The 14,950-nt window shown below is 37.2% G+C and overlaps 1 protein-coding gene across 1 annotated transcript in view; it reads left to right on the top strand.

The window, feature by feature from the left end:
• The window catches only part of fars2 (phenylalanyl-tRNA synthetase 2, mitochondrial), a 151,536-nt gene that overhangs the window by 131,129 nt on the left and 5,457 nt on the right, over positions 1-14,950 (top strand). The gene's annotated exons all lie outside the window — the stretch shown is intronic.

The following is a 14,950-nucleotide window of genomic DNA, read 5'->3' as shown; positions in this document are numbered from 1 at the left end:
AACCGAAAAACTTCATCAAGTGACCTAATGGTGTCCTAAAACTCCATCAGGTGACCTAATGGAGAAAAAAAAACCTTGGGAGAACCCAGGCTCAGTCAGGGGCCAGTTCTCCTCTGGCATTTATGAGCTAGAGGCCGGATTGTAGTTTGAACTGTAGGATTATATGAATGCCTGGCTGAAGAGATGCGACTTTAATCTAGTTTTAAACTGGGAGAGCGAGTCTGAGCAACGAACAGTATCAGGAAGACTATTCCAGAGTTTTGGAGCCAAATGTGAGAATGCTCTCCCTCCTTTGGTGGTTCTGGATATCCTAGGTATGACCAAAAGCCTTGAATTTAGTGATCTTAAAGAGCGCGATGGATTATAGGGTGATAAAAGATCCGTTAAATAGACTGGAGCTAAGCCGTTTAGGGCTTTATAAGTCAGTAGCAATACCTTATAAATAATACGGAACTTTATAGGTAACCAATGCAGTGATGATAAAATCGGTGTTATATGATCATATTTTCTTGATCTAGTAAGAACTCTAGCGGCGGCATTTTGGACTAACTGTAGCTTGTTTATTGAGGATGCAGGACAACCAGCTAGTAAAGCATTACAGTAATCCAGTCTCGAGGTCATGAATGCATGAACTAACTTTTCTGCATCAGAAACTGATGCAAACTGAAACTTGGTCTGTCTAGCCAACATGTAAAGCAACTGACACAACTTTTTGTTGTTTTTACATCCTTTACAGGTCAGGTTTAGCCTGGAAATCCAGACCTAAATATGAAAGATTAATGGTCTGGCATCGACTAATGAAAATCGGCCAGCTCGAGGGGTGGCACCAAGCATGCATTTGCAAATCTCACTGCACGCAATTGGATAACACTACGACCAATCACAACAAGCCCCATACGCTTAGCTAGCAGCGGAGCTAACTGGTAGATTAGACTCTTGCCGTATCCGGTCGGTAAAACAGCAAAAACGCTCTTCTTGCAAAGGAACGATTCGAGCGCCGTCTTCTGTTCCTCTTTTAGATAAAAAGCCAAGTCTAACTCGTTCATTGTAGCGGCCAAAGCTGTTTCAAACAACTGGTGTTCATCCATAGCCATCTTGCAATGTTTACTAATGACTTCGACGTCACAGCGCTCGCCTCTGGCCCGCCTATATCAGATAACCCGATGTGATTGGTGCAGCTCGGATAAAACGGCATATTTAAAGAGCATCATTACTCAACGCCAGAGTAAACTCGCTGAGCAAATTCAACTTGTGCTCTCGCGAGAACTCTGGATTTCCAGGGTAGGTCAGGTTTGCAGTACAGAAGATTTTAGCAAATATATATGTAGGCTTATATGTAATCAGAATGTATGTCTTCCCAAAATCCTGATTATTTCAACAATGTAACTTTGGAAAAATACAATTCTGTGTCTTAATTGAAAGTCAAGTAAAGTTCATTGGCAGCTCTCATGTGTAAACTGAACATTCAGGTTCATAAATGAAGTGCATGTTAACAGCCAAACAAATCAGCATGCATCAGCATTTGAATCCTAATGCTCTGTGTACAAAGTCTCAGATGTGTCTAAATATTAAATGTGTGTTATGTTCCCTCACCAATTAGCATTGTTTTCCATTACAGTCAGCCTGTGACAGTATTGAACATCAGCTGCATTTTGTGGCTCAGATTCGCCCCTTTTCAAAAGCAGCACACATTTTATTCCTATTTTAGGCGAGCCGGCAGGAGCATTGAAGAAGCCGTACTGTCAAGCTCTTCTGTTGATAGAGGTGCTTCCCCACTTTTATGACAGAGATCTTAATAATTCAGTGACTCCTTCTACGCCTGTAGACTTCCCTCTGAGCTGGAATTTTAATTTGATCTCCCCAAAGTTTTTTCTTCCCATCATCCGAGGCACTTTCCTTTTAATTAGGTTCATTATTGTCTCATGAATGCGGTCTCTTTTTTTTTTTTTTTGTCCCCCCCTGATGTGGATGGGGAACACGTATCGGAGCAGAGTGCAGAATGGGAGCAGAGGATTAGGTTTGTGTGGGGTTTTTTTTGTGCCAGACTGGTTGAGATGAACATCAGCAGTTCTGAGTAATTCATAAGTAGATGAGAGTGGGGTAAGATGTGCCACCCTAAAAATTTTGCATACTGGCCATTTTTATCATACTGTATATTTAGAAATGGCCCATTATACACAATTTCCTGTGGTTTATAGATGCACAAAAGCAACAGTGATTATGATAAAACATGCACTTGACTTAAACATGTTAAAGTGCCCCAATTATGCTATTTTAAAGGTTCCTAATTTTGTTTTGGAGTCTCCTACAATAGGTTTACATGCATTCAAGGTCTAAAAACACTTGAACTGAAACAGTTCGATAAAGGATTCAGTCTCTCTAAACCCCTCCTTTCCGAGTGCCGACTCTACTCTGATTGGTCAGATGGCTCAGTCTGTTGTGATTGGTCTACTCTACTCTAATTGTTAAGATGTCCCAGTCTGTTTTGATTGGCCGACCACTTACAGTGCTAATTTCAGTTCCGGATCTTCTTCAGCACTTATACACAGTGATACGAACAGTAACAATGCAATGGTTTTATCGTATATCGATTCCAGCGCGAGTCCTCATCCCATGTCAACAACACGAACCAAACTCTTCTACTCTCAGCTACAACTGCAGTGTTTGAGGGTCAAAGTAGACGTTCATAATGAAGGCCAAACCTACGCAGGTTTGAGAAGGAAGTAAGACTGTAATTACTGACGACTCGTTCCAGGCAGTTCAGAATCGAGACAATAAAGAGGCACTTTGATCTTTGAAACCTTGCAGATCTTTTACATTTAAAAACAGCTGTATTACACACTGATATCCGTACTTGAACTGCCAATGTTTGATGCTATGTAAATTATTTGACTACAGATTAGCTGTGAATTATCTTAAGAAGATTTTTTTCAATATAGTAGCAGTGGGGTAAAATGTGCCAGATGCTTCGGGGTAAGATGTGTGAAATGCAGGAATACTACCGGTGTAAAAAATCTCAATTTTAAATACTACTATTATTCTATAAGAAAATGTAGAAAAATTACATATTCTAAGTCTTTTTATGGATGGTTCATGGAAATGTGTACCAAAAATAAGAATGCAATTGTGCATTAAAAATGGTTGAATAGTTGTCACTTAAATTCTTCCTCAAAGCTCAGCTTATGTAACAGGGAAGGTCTAGTTCAAGACTTTTATGAGGACTATTGTTCTCCTCTGAGAAGTGAAGTGCTGCCCTACCTGTGTTTATGTAACATTCAACCAAACATGACCTCCCGAGTATCCTTGAAATAGCCCTTATCCGGACACACGTCTGGTTTCTCGCCGCGTAGAACACGAGGTGCTCTCCGTAACCCTCCTCTTTGTCAGGTATGATTAGAAAATAAATTAGTTGTTGGATTAATACAGACAAGAGGTTTTTCTGCTGCGGGTCTGGATGCTGAAGTCTGGGACTATTAATGGAATGCAAATTGATTTCTTCAGTTCTTCAGTCCTTCCGTGCCGGTGGAGAGAAATGCTGTCATGCCTTTGATGAAAAGAATGTCTTCTTGTTTCTTTCATAGTCTGTCTTTTCATCAGAGGCCATGAAAGTCAAAAGCTAAATCCTCTTAGTGGGCAATCCTAGTTGTGGCATTGCGTTTATTGAGGAGTGACTGAAGGTGGGATGTCAGTAGTGACGTTAATCCACTGGGAATAAATCTGAGCATTTCACAATAGTTTTTTTTTGTTTGTTTTTTTGTCATGAATATATTATGCTTGTTATGTACTGTAATTGTCTTATGCATTATACAACGATCATCTGTAAATGGGTAGAAGACATGGAATACTTTGACATGTCGTGTTATGTTGTTCTCCATCTTTTTTTTTATTTATTGTATTTCATAACTGCATTTTGTGAAGTTCTTAGTTTTTTTTATTATTAAATTGGTAACACTTTACAATAAGGTTCCATTTGTTAACACTAGTTAATTACATTAGTTATCATGAAATAACAATGAAAAATAATTATTAAAATATAATAAATATATAATTAAAATAATAATTAATTTTATTAATCTTAGTTTATGTTAATTTCAACATTTACTAATGCATTATTAAAAGTCAAAAGTTGTATATGTTAGTTAATAAATCTGAGCTAACATGAACTAACAATGAACAGCTGTATTGTTTTAACTAACGTTAACAAAGATTCATATATACTATGACATTTGTATATTTGTTATAGTATTTATGAATCTTTGTTAACATTAGTTAATGCATTATCTAACATCATCTAATAGGACTTAAAATATGAAGTGTTCCCATTAAATTAAATACAATTATTGTATTAAAAATAATTACTACATATACACCGTTTATGACCTCATATATTGATTGAGAGACTATGTGGGATACAAAAAAAAAAAAAATCATATAACCTTTTTTTTTTTTTTTAATGAATTAGTGATGCTAGAAAAGGTGATTAAATGATGAACCATTTCCTAATTATATGTATAATTGTCATTTATGTCAATTCGTCACCATTACTGAACCAAAAGCGCAGTGTATTCTCTACAAAGGATAAAGATGCCTTAGAATTAACTCAGGAGCGAGCATACGCATTATAATGCTGCTAAACAGGCTGTTTTAGAGAGAGAAATGAAATGCACTTTCCTTTTTAGCCTAAAATCTTGCTGTTTTCCTGTTTTTTACCATCATTGGCCATTTGTTTTTATTTTAGTTTGAGTTTTTTGTTGTGTGCAGACTCATATATAATGGAGAAAACTTGCACATTTGTTAAAACATTATCTCTTATGTTCCACGGGAAGTCACTCTGCTTGAGTGCTGGCGCTGTTAGCATGTTCACAGCTCTCCTTGGTTAAAATCATTAGCAGCCCATTAACTGGATGTTCTGTCTGCTCCTCTCCTCCTCTCTGAGAGCTTTAACCAGTAGGGAGTGTCATGTTTCATCATTTCAGCCTTACTGAAAATCAGCTGATTGTCATGGGATTTTCTGTAGACGCGCTTCCATGAGGGAAACTTTACTCCGGTATGTCTAGTTGCTCATATGTTACTTGAACTGAAATTCCCATCTTACACTTGACATTCAGCAAGTATCCATGACACATTGTCATTTTTCAGTTCAGCTAATATTTATTGTACACTGCTGTTCAAATGTTTGTGGTCAGTAAAATATATATGTATATATATCTGCTTCATATATTTGTGGAAACCATGATACATTTATTTTTCAGATTCTCTGATTGATAGAAAGATCAAAATAACAGCATTTTTTTATATAGAGAAATGTTTATCATTATACATGTCTCTAACATCATGCATTTAATGCATCTTTGCTAAAAAAAAAAAAAAATTAAATAAAGAATTTCTTCCAATAGTTGAAAGTTTAGTTTGCCCTAAAAGGTTCTATAGTTTCTCATGAAACCCTTTAAAGGGAATATTAATATTTAATTATTAATGGATAATATTTTATATATAAAAATATACAAGGCGTAGTGTAAATATCAGCAGTACGTCGCATTACTCGCATAAGTTGCACTTTAGTCTAAGTAGAATCCATATGTTTGTTTGGCCGGAAGCTAGTTATTTTACTTTAGAAAGTTTTAAATATGGATATTTTTCTTACACAAACGTATCGTTTCGCTTTATTAACCCCCCGAAGCCGTGTGGAGTTCATTTAGGATGGATGGATGCACTTTTATGGACTTCAAAAAAGATTTGTGTGTATATATATATATAACTCTGATTGTATTTGTCTGAAAGAAGAATGTCACATACACCTAGGATGACTTCAGGGTGAGTAAATCATGGGCTAATTTTCATTTCTGGGTGAACTATCCCTTTAAGCTTCTATACAACCTTTTCTTCTAAGAGGGTGTGATGATACTTCCCTGTTGGAGAGAAATAAACAGGGCTTGAGATGAGCTATAGTTCTTATGCAGACTATTTTCTCAGTTAAATTAATCATATGTTCGGTCCCAGTTTACAACTGACATACACTTATGAGAATGGTAGTAGAAAAAAAAAATGAAAATTTTGGATTAAAAACAACAACAACTAAAAACAAATACAAGATGTAAATTTATGCAAATTTGGTACTGGGACTGAATCATTACTTTTCAAACGGGACCACGGAGGCCCTTAAACCCAAATCCATTAAAATGAATTAGCAGCAGACTTAGCTGCAAAATAAAAATATGAAAATGAATAAGGGAAAAGCATACTTTTACCTCTGTCTTTAGATGTCTAACAAAAGCTGTCGTGGTTTTAAAGCTCAGAACAGAAAAGTCATGCTGTGCCTGTCCTGTGTCTCTTAAATTGCACCATGTAGTCAGGCACTGTCTTGGAAAACTGCTCCCAATTACTGGATGGAGAGGCAAAGGCCATGCTGTAACCGCGGTAAAAATGAGGCCCTGATATTACAGCTCCTCACAGTGACAGAACCTGCTAGCCTAGTAGACATGGAAAAACACTGCTCACTGTCACCATGGCCTTTAGCTTCCACTGTGCTCTGAGGACGTGAAGCGTGCTTCTTTACTTTAGCATATATTTCTTTGTGCCTTTGTATTCACATCCACTGTCAGCACAACTGGTATGCTGAAAACATGTTTTTAAACATGAAATAACAATCTCTTTTTGATCCTTTAATGCAGGCAAAAGCACACGGCAATGAAAGGGTTAAACTAAACCATCAAGAAACTGTAACGGACACACACACACACACACACACACACACACACACACACACACACACACACACACACATGTATAAGGATCAGTTGGTGACTGTTTATCAGTTAGTTGAGCTAGTAGATGTAACATCTTAAACAAAACATAAAATCAATACTGTGACAGAAATTAGTCTTTGATAATATCTAAATATACATGCAAATGCAATACCTAATAAAAGTAATTATACCTGAAAACTGTGGTCTTAGCAAACATAGTTTTTCTTTACACTTTATCTGGCTTTATCTGTTTTGTAACTTAAGTTGTGGTGGACGGTCATACTTAAAGTTGCCATAATATCAAAATTGACAATTCTTGTTTTTTTATGGAATATTGCAGTATACATTTTAAATTATTTATGCACGCACATCATTATTTGTTAAATTCATGTGCATTCGTAATCTTTAATCAAAATATCTTCCCCCGCTCTTGCAGTATCTCTTCTCTTCTCTGATGACAGGGGCGGGGCTAAACCTGTCACTCACATGAGATCAGCCAATAGCAAACCACAACAGTCCAATCAATTCCCCACAGACAAAATCAAGCCCCGCCCACATCTGTTCTTGTTCCAGAAGTCGTTTGACTCAGATATCCGTCACAATAGGAAAGAAAAGAATATCGCAGCTTCTGTTTAATGCTGACTTTAAGCGTCCACAGAATCTGCACAATCTGTCCACTGTTTGTGCTGACGTGAATGGAAATCTGTGAAATTTGGTCAAATGGATTTAAATATGATAAAACGTGATAAATTAAGCCTATAGTATAGCAAAAGCATGATCAAATTAGCATTACCCAGAATAGTTCAAGGGATTGTTCCCCCAAAAATGAGAATTCTGTCATTATTTACTCGCCTTCATGCCTTTCCAAACCCATAAGATTTTTTTTTTTCACACAAGAATGTCAAATGGTTTTGGAAAATTGTCTAGTTCGGCCCCACCGAGCAAAAAAGCTTGTAGGATGTCACCTTCATATTGGATAGAAAGGGTGGAAGGACAGTTTTCAATTACAGCTGTGAAAGGATAGCGAAGGCTAAATCTGTTCAGTTCTATACTATTAGAAGTTATGTATATCTGCACATTAAAACTGTGAGCTGAAGTTATGTATATCTGCACATTAAAACTGTGAGCTGAAGTTATGTATATCTGCACATTAAAACTGTGGGCTGAAAATGAGCAAGTCAGTGTTTAATTTATCACATTACCAAGGCTATTTAATGAATCTCTTTGACTTCATGGGAGTTTTGCACTGGGTTTTATTAACATCCCTAATTAAAGGTTGGGAAAAGCAGCTGACAGTCTTTTAGTGTAAAATAGCTATATAAAACATGTACACGTGCTAATATTGAACAAAAATAGATGTTCGTCTGACTATAAAAATAATTGTTCTGCCGTAGTTTAAAGAATCTTATTTTTTTGGTACCATTAGCTCAAACTCTGGCTAATTAATCACGAAAATATATTGCACTTCCAGTTTTGACGAAAGAAAGAAGAGATGAGGTTTCAGTCTTTCTCTTGCACGGAGGTTTGTTTGATAAAGCTAATCCTCAGTCAATGTCAAATGAATTCGGGTTTCTGCAATTTGATCATAAACAGCTAACAAACGTCTGCTCCGAGACGCACTCCCGCTGTCTCAGGTTCAGTTCTTCTTCTGTCACTCAGAATAGATTTCATATCTGTGCTGTTGTTGTTTTTTTCTCTCTTAAGTGCCTCGTTGCAGTTTGTCACACACACACCTTTCCATTCGCGGCAAAGCCTGTATGAATAACTGCACCTGCCGACTCCCACACCAAATTTTGCCAGGCAATAAAACAGAGTCAGCTCCAATAAAATGGAATTGTTGTGTGTGTTTGGATCACTGTTCGCCTTCTGTGGCCACTGAATTATTGAACACCTGTGTGTTCACTCGAAATGTCAGCTGTTCTTTTTACCAAGGCAGACAGAGCCGAAGAGACAGAGGAAGCCATGCATAAAGCATAAACCTCAATGGAAATAACATGCTAGCTCACAATCTATCATTTTAATTGATTCATTACATATCTTTGAATTATTGAAGTTGAAAATAATGGGGGGATGGGGGGGTGATATGATGTCCGATGTTCAACATGGTTGCTTTTCTTTTGGGTCTTGTTAGCTTACACACTGTCATGTCCTTCAGTGTAACTAGCCAAAAATAGTGACGCTACTAACTTCAGTTTTCATAATAATGTATCTTGTCCAGTAACAAGCTATATTTTCTGACAAGTAGCGACGTTGCATGACACACATTGTGACATATCGGAGTGTATTGCCCCTCCGGCTTTAGCTGAGAGAATATAACAAAATTGTCCTAAAATATCCTCTCTCTCATATGAAACATTAAGAAGGGTGATTCATTTTACATAATTGTGTCATTCAGTTGGTTCATGCAAATGAAATGGTTCACAAATGACTCTGAAGCCCTGAAGATGACACATTGCGCTGCATCTTCTTTGGTAGAATTATTTAGTTAAAGTCACACTGTTTTCAGTTACATATATTATGCTGTTTTCTAGTTGTAGTTGCCAGATAAATTCTGCTCTGGTCATAAATCATATGGGGCCAGTTGTCAGAAAAGCTGTATCTCAATAAAAAAGTGAAGGTCAAAGTTAGAGGTCTTTACAAATACTGTCCTCCATGCTGTTGCATACAACAAGTTAGCACTGATTTTGCTGAAAAGTTTATAATAGGCTTTATAAGGCCGGTTCCTTTCCAACTTACCTCATGATGTGACAACATGCCAATATCAGTGATGTTTTAGTATTATTTAAATACTATTATAATATTTATTAATATTTTGAATTAGCTTTTTATATTTTCAGTTTTTAGTTTCGATTAAGTTTTAATAATTTTGTTATAATTTAGTTATTTATACATATATACAGTTGTAATTGAAATGATTCAACCCCCCATTGCAAATCATGTACATTGGCAAAATGTACAGACTTTCAGCTGTTTGCAATGAACCAATCAAACAGAAGTAACTGAAACACAACAATGTTTCAAGTTGTTTCCACAAATTCAACTGAAAATGCAACTTTTATTGACTTCTATAGTCTCAAAATAATTCAGCCCCTTCATGGCAATCTTTAGTATTTAGTAGAACACCCTTTTGCTGTTATGACCTGCTGCAAACCACATGTATAACCAGACACCAGCTTCTGGCAGCGTTTCTGAGGAATCTTAGCCCATTCCTCATGAGCAATGGCCTCCAGTTCAGTAATATGATTGGGTTTGCGTGATGCAACGGCATTCTGTAAATCTGTCCAGAGATTTTCTGTGGGGTTCAAGAAAGGTGACTGTGATACCACTGTAGAGTCTTCAAGGCATCTTCTGCAATCAAGCCTTGGTGGAATTTAAGGTTGGTGGAATTTAAGGTTGGTGGAATTTAAGGTTGGTGGAATTTATGGTTGGTGGAATTGCCCGCTGATCCATAGGGCCAAAAAGTTCCTTTTGTTTTGTTTTATCGCTCCACACAACAGAATCCCAAACTTTCTGTGGCTTTTCTGTTGCCACCAAGTCTTGCTGCAGGTCTTTTGCTGTCACTCTAGGGTTTTTCTGAACCTGCCTTCTCAGAAATCTGGTTGCAACCATTGATAGCTTCGATAGCTTCCTTTTTTTGCCCCGTCCAGGTAGTGTAACCACTGTTCCTTTAACTTAGAACTTGGTGGAATTTGAGGTATGATCATTGTCCTGTTGGAGGGTCCAAGCTTCAGCCTCCTCACTGACGGCATGACGTTTTCTCCTAGGAATTCCTCATACTTCAATGATCCATCATGCCTTCCACAAGCTGCAGGTTTCCAGTGCAAGAGGATACAAAGCAAGAGCATCACCGAGCCACCATCAAGCTTAACTGTAGACAGAGTGTTCTTTTCAGTATATGCTTCATTCTTCTTCCTCCAGACATACCGCTCATCCATAGGGCCAGAAAGTTCCTTTTGTTTTGTTTTATCGCTCCACACAACAGAATCCCAAACTTTCTGTGGCTTTCTGTCACCACCAAGTCTTGCTGCAGGTCTTTTGCAGTCACTCAAGGGTTTTTCTGAACCTGCCTTCTCAGAGATGGTTGCAGCTGTTGATAGCTGCCTTTTTCTGACCCATCCAGGTAGTGGAACCACCGTTCCTTTAACTTTGAACTTGCAAACTATGTTTCTAACAGTGTCTCTAGGAACATTTAGTACCTTCGCTATCTTTCTTTTTGTATCCTGTTCCTTGTTTGTGAAGGGCGATGTTGTGTTTCTAACGAACAGTCAAACGTGACACTCAACAAACCTAGCCAGTTCAGATATTTCACGTGTTCTAGCTCAAGCACACCACGCAACAACGTTAACTTGTGCAACAACGTTAACTTGTGCTTAATTATTATTTTTATTTTATTTATTTTTTATTATATATTTCTAAAACTCCGTTTGCGAAAAATGGCATCAAATCATTATTGTCGTGTCGCAGACAGGAGGGGGCCCCCCGCCTCACTACATTGGACTATTCCATTATCTCACTTACTGCACATCTGCGAAAGTGACAAGGCTGTGCCAAAAAACTGACGGAGAAAAATAAGTGATTGACAGACAGAGTGTACAGAGTGACAGACAGAGTGTACAGAGTAGTAGACAGAGTAAAAATGAAGCGAAGCTAGCTACCCAAGCGGTGCCGAAAAAAGGAGGAAGCGGGAGGAAATCAAAAAGTCCGTAAAGGTGCGCGGCGCGAAAGTTAAACAACACGCAGTAACAGGAGGACTGGGAAATACACGAACAGAGCAAGACGAGTCTAAACGCGAAAATTTAAAGTTTCGAAGTTACCCAAGCGGCTAAAATAAAAGAAAAAAGTGAAAAGACGCTAAGTATTTGGGAACGCTGCCAAAGATGACAAACTTTTTTACGGCTACTGTTGGGGATACAGATCAGGAACAACAACGTCCAATGCACAGAAAAATCGTGAAGCAAAGAGGACACGCAGATCGACAGACAAAACTGAGCAGTTTACTTATGAATCATGATATTTAAAAAAAATATCAGCTCTCAGATTCTGTCAATTCTATTACGAAATTCAAACAATACCGTTTTGCCATTTTAATGTGACGTGACAGATTCCTATAGCGGCACGTGAACTGATCATCTCTAGCTAATAGTAAATAAACACGAATTAACAATGTTGAAAGATACAGTATAACTTACCGAAATGTATATTCCTCATTCATAATATCGATCAATAAGTGTTTTTCAACCGCGGAAAGAGGTAAAACAGCTGGAGAACAATCGTCACATAACATTTACCTCAGGAAAGCCATTTAATTGGCTAGGAAAAAAAAGAGCTATAGAGTATTTGGCTAAATATGTGTACTATATTACTTATTTTAACCTTAAATTATACCAGCTGATAGGGCTTTTTTTTTCTTGAGAAAAAGTAACGCCTATCTTGTGAAACGTTACCTAATATTTTTCCAAATGAGTCAATATTGAATCAAATCACAATAATTGAATCGAAATGGTGAAATTTGTCAAGCAAAACAACAACAACAAAAAAAAAAAAAAAAAAAAACATAGCTTACCAGATATTGTACCATGTAAACATTGTAACATGTTTCTGTTTAGGAGTAAAGAAGTGTATGCAGGGTTTAAAGGGGAGGTTTTTTTCTCCTCTCTAACCTTTACTTCCCCGTAGATTAGCTTTACCTGCCTATCCACCATTCAGTCGGTACATATTTTTTTCGTTCTCTTTTAAAGATTGGATGGGGAGGGGCCCATAGCCTACCTACCTTCGCCTTTTGCCCCCGATTTGCTAAATCCGCCACTGGTTGTTATTTTTATGTGAATGAAGAATTAAAAGATGCACTTTTTTCAGTAAGCTAGGACTATGTGTTTTCAACATAAATGTTCAATTCTGTTGGTTCAGGAAGGACGCCATGACAGGCTGCTGGCTCCCACTGTTAATTTTTATTTATTTTTTGTTGGAAAAGCACTCTCTGTATTAGCTTAAAGCCCCAAGTTTACATTGGTTACTGTATTCTTTCAATTGCTCTAAACAAGTATTTTGGGTGACCTTTTTATTTTTTTTATTGAATGCTAGACATCAAGTTGTTGTTATTTTCATCTGAAAGAAGAACTTTTTTTTCAGTAAGCTAGGCCCTATGTGTTCAGTAAGCTTGTTTCAGTAAGCTATGTGTTTTCAAGGCTTTAAGGTTTTATTGAATGCTACCTCTGACTAAGAATGCATTACTATGCACTTGTATAGTCTTTTATTTTGGAATTTTAAGAGCAATAAACATATATTGCAATGTTAAGGAATTCATGTTTTTTTTCATTCAGATATGTAAATTAACATGTATAAATTGCTATTAGTCAATTAATGGGGATTGGGGAGATAATCGATTCGAAATCGAATCGGACTGGAAAAATGAATCGTTAGATTAATCGATGCATCGAAAAAATAATCGCTAGATTAATCGTTTGAAAAATAATCGTCTATCCCAGCCCTAACAAATATGTAATATGCTTAATCTTATATTTTAATAATATTTTAAATTAATGAACAGCGAAGATATCTATTTTGCTAGGCCAGACATATATATATACTGTATATTGATTCTGATTGGTCAATCGCACCATCCAGCGGTATGTTATTCCCGGATAACAATCGTAAATAGTCCTGAAACGCTTGATAGGAACGTTTTTTCTTCGTGGAAGTTTTGTGTTTGGTGAGCTAATAAAATATTAAAACTCAGTCAAATCAATACTTTGTGTACAGTTACTTAATTATGTTATCCGTTATTGTGGACTCGCTCTCTCTTGTTTCACACAAACACAGCTGCTGCCATTTAGCAACTATTGTTTTGTACACTGTAATGGTTTATAAGATAACAAACAGGTAAAATTTTAAAACAGTTTCATCTCAAATCAATATCTCTTCTCCCCATAATTATTTATGTGATCAAATGCTGTATAGCAAGGGGTATGACTGTATACCGCATCCCTTAAATGTCCGTCTAGTTTAAACTTGCTGCGCTAGCAACGGCTCTCTCCGCGGAAGCTTTGTGTTTAAAGACCTAATACAATGTTTCGACTCTGTTCAATATTTCGTCTCTAATTATTTACTTATATAGCCGTGTAATAAGCGGGATAATGTACATCCAGCCGGTTGTTATCGCAGCCCTTCAGGCTGATGCAAGACCGTCCACCCTGAGGGGGTTTATTCTGCAATAACAACCGGCTGGATGTACATTACCCCTTACATACAGTATATAATTATTAAAAGTTTTAGTTAACAATAACTACACTGGTCAATATAGATAGTTTTTGTTAGTAGTGTGTAGTTAAATTTTTACTTTTAAAGAACATCTTGACTCCAGTTAAACTCCTAGCTTGGAGTTGCTTCCCAGATTAGCATTTTATTCCTTATATAAAGCTGATGTGAGAGATAAAAAGGGAATGATTTTTTTTAAAAAGTAAGAAACTTTAGTGCTGGATGAAAATCACTTTATCCAATTATCTGCTTTGGCTGTTTGGGATGCGTGAAAGCGTGCATGTCCCAGTGGCAGCCGGTGATAGCCTAAAAAGTGTCAGGCTCTGCATTCGTGGATCTCTCACAGTAGATCTCTGGCTGTTAGACGGCGTCTGCGCGCCAGCCGACGGTTCTACAAGTTCACAGAAGCGCTTCCACAGCATGTGTGGGTAGAAAACCGTCACATTTCACAGATATATTCATAGCTGTCTTTTTTTTTACAATGGTCTATTTATATCCGCGGGGTTTTTTCGGTCTTTCTGGGGTTTACGTTAATTGCTTTCCCTTTACCTTCCCTTTGTTCCCACTAACTGTGGTTTGATTAATTATCTCTCCTCACACATCACCAGGTATGATCATTCCTTATCTGTCAATCAGTTCCGGATTAGCTTCCCCAGGGATCACACTCATCTGGAGGTTATTTTTAGCTTCTTCACAGTGAGGATTGAGAGAGGCTGTATTGATACAGAGATGCAGGGAGAAACATGCATTTACACTTTAACCTTTACACTATTAAAAATAAAGGTTACAAAAAGGGGGTTTTCGCAGCAATGCCATAAAAGAGCCATGTTAGGCTCCCCAAAGACTTCGTGAAGAACATTTTAATATAAAATAACCTATAAAGAACCTTTTGTGGAATGGAAAGATTCCATGGATGTTAAAGGTTCTTCATGGAACCATCAATGCCAAGA

Source organism: Leuciscus leuciscus (assembly GCF_965113295.1).
Source record: "Leuciscus leuciscus genome assembly, chromosome: 11".
Classification (NCBI taxonomy): Eukaryota; Metazoa; Chordata; class Actinopteri; order Cypriniformes; family Leuciscidae; genus Leuciscus; species Leuciscus leuciscus.
Note: the sequence above shows the minus strand (reverse complement) of the source record. Positions and strands in the feature narration are given on the sequence as shown.